General features: G+C 35.9%; 1 non-coding gene across 1 annotated transcript; it reads left to right on the top strand.

The window, feature by feature from the left end:
• The first annotated feature begins 237 nt into the window (after nucleotides 1-237).
• TRNAA-AGC (transfer RNA alanine (anticodon AGC)) lies at nucleotides 238-310 on the top strand. Its single transcript has one exon. It is a non-coding gene; the product is annotated as a tRNA-Ala (tRNA).
• Nucleotides 311-2,993: the final 2,683 nt, after the last annotated feature.

Here is a 2,993-nt window from a genome sequence, read left to right as displayed (position 1 = left end):
AACAGATGTCAGGAGCGTTCAGTGTCTGTGAAACCGGCATTCCAATTCTGTAATATAAAACAATTACAAAAAGGGTAAACGAAATGCTGAAAATTCTTTGGAGTTGTTTGATATTTAGTTCTACAATATGTGAAAATTGCAATATATTTAATATAATCTACAAATAATTTACGAATGTAATGGCATTATGGATACAGGATAAATGTTACTTCCTTTTAAGACAACGTTGATCGTGTCGGGGGCGTAGCTCAGATGGTAGAGCGCTCGCTTAGCATGCGAGAGGTACCGGGATCGATACCCGGCGCCTCCAAGCCTTTTTTTTCTTATGTTCTGGTTTAATCTTGTATTTTCGACATATATCCATTTGTTGAATTCTGTATTTTAAAAAGTCCCAACCTGATTTAATTCAATACAATACATTGTAATATTCTTGCGTATGGATTCAAGTTTAGCTTAGTTTTTAGCACCCAGGCTGTACACTAAGCGTGAATCTACAACTTAACGTAGGATAAGAACCACATGTGTTTCAAGCAAAAAAATCGGATCGAGTAAAAGATACTTGAGTGGAAAACGAACATCGCTCCGACAAAGGGTTAGCAGACGTTCTCTTTTACGTGTACTCTTTTTCGGGCCCTTAAAAATGTTCCGGTCGAGTATTCAGGAAAATGGGGAACTGTCCTCTTTTCTTGAGGTAAGGACACTTACTTAACTTGCACATACTGTATGCGCGTACATTGTTACAACACGTTGTAAATATTTAATAATACCAGAGAAAACAGCAAGATCTTGTTATTTTCTCTGTGATAATACTATTGTTGTAATGCTCTATTTCGAAGGAAATACAACAAATACAGCTGTAAGCGGCAGTGGCGGATCCAGGGGGTGGTGATCGGGGCGATCCCCCCCCCAGAAGAGGAAACTTCCTTATTTTATATATAAAATAAAACCAATCCCAGAGTTTGGACCTCTTAAAAGTATCAGTATTCCAACCCACCGCCCCCCAGAAGTCCGTCCTGCATCCGCCCCTGGTAAGCGGGAACCATATTTCTTCCTGATATCCTTCCAGGAGGAAAAATCTCCCTTGTGGAGTTAATCAACCACTTCCCCCACCGTCCTCCGAAGTTAAGATACAATAAATAAAGCTTATGTATCAGTCTCGTGTAAGGTTCGTCCTTTAGCAAGTTGTGTCCCAAGTAGGGATGCCACCAGGAGCGTCCTTTGAGGAGGACAGGAGGCATATCCCTTCCTAGAGTTTTGGGAAATAAGGGTTTTCTTAATAATAATAATAATAATAATAATAATAATAATAATAATAATAATAATAATAATAATAATAAATCATACTACTGTCAGTAAGAAACGTGAAACTCTTGATGTTAGTGCACAATCTTGCTCCCTTCCTGGCAAATTCTGAAATGTTACTGGTTGTTACCTATCCAAAGCAAAAGACACTTCATGTAGCTGGTGGGAGGAGAAATGTACCAGCTGTCCTTATTAACTGAATAACAGTGTTTATTAACTGAACAACAAAAATAATACAGGAACTTTCATTGGATGGCTAAAAATAAGCAATGGTAAATAATGTAAAATATTTTTGTAGTGAATTATATTTATCAATTGAAAAAAAAGGAAAGTGAGACATTATCTATATTATAAAAGAGAACGTACAAATCCTTTGTTCCCTCATCACGCTAATACGGCTGAACCAATTTCTTTCATTTTTGGGGGGTTATTAGGATTTGGACCCTAGATGGTTTTTATCATATCACTTTAATTTTTAATTACCAGTGTCTTGAGATAATTGACCATTCAAGTGTCCATAACGTACAAATCCTTTGTTAGTTCATCATAGGTATAAAAATAAACGTATTTATATGCAACCCGCATGACCGTGTCACTCGGCGGGTTAACATAAATGACAGGCGCTATAATGTTAACATTTACTGCAATTTGAAAGCGAAAAAGTAAAAATTATCTAAGTAACAAAGTTTATTGCGTTCCGGGGTGACCGCAGCGAAGCGGGGTGAACGCTGCTAGTCTTATATATAAAAGAGAACGCACAAATCCTTTGTTCCCTCATCACGCTAATACGGCTGAACCAATTTCTTTCATTTTTGGGGGGTTATTAGGATTTGGACCCTAGATGGCTTTTATCATATCACTTTAATTTTTAATTACCAGTGTCTTGAGATAATTGACCATTCAAGTGTCCATAACGTACAAATCCTTTGTTAGTTCATCATAGGTAAAAATAAACGTATTTATATGCAACCCGCATGACCGTGTCACTCGGCGGGTTAACATAAATGACAGGCGATATAATGTTAACATTTACTGCAATCTACTATGGTTTTTATCATATCACTTGAAAGCGAAAAAGTAAAAATTATCTAAGTAACAACGTTTATTGCGTTCCGGGGTGACCGCAGCGAAGCGGGGCGGGTTAACATAAATGACAGGCGATATAATGTTAACATTTACTGCAATCTTCTATGGTTTTTATCATATCACTTGAAAGCGAAAAAGTAAAAATTATCTAAGTAACAAAGTTTATTGCGTTCCGGGGTGACCGCAGCGAAGCGGGGTGAACGCTGCTAGTAAATCATATAGGATGAGGCCTATATTATTTAATATATATAATACAAAAATATTACCAATTTTAATAGTATATATTTTTTTCTAACCTATGTTACCTAGTCCTATATGCTGTGCACGATACTTGCCTGTTACTATTCTGACGTATAATATCTATAATACGGAAACTTAATTTCAATAATAATAATAATAATAATAATAATAATAATAATAATAATAATAATAATAATAATAATAATAATAATAATAATAATAATAATAATAGACAAAATCATCAATAAATATGAAAGTCGGGACAATTTAAGGTCCCGACAGACCCACGTCGGCAAGCGGAACACGTTCTCCGAAATCAGGACTGTCCCGACCAGTGATGACCAGAAAATTTTGTAACATTCAAT

The sequence above is a fragment of the Thermobia domestica genome, chromosome 13, assembly GCF_964235325.1.
Source record: "Thermobia domestica chromosome 13, izTheDome1.hap1.1, whole genome shotgun sequence".
In the NCBI taxonomy this organism is placed as follows: domain Eukaryota; kingdom Metazoa; phylum Arthropoda; class Insecta; order Zygentoma; family Lepismatidae; genus Thermobia; species Thermobia domestica.
The sequence above is the reverse complement of the archived record's forward strand: the minus strand, read 5'-3'. Positions and strand labels throughout refer to the sequence as shown.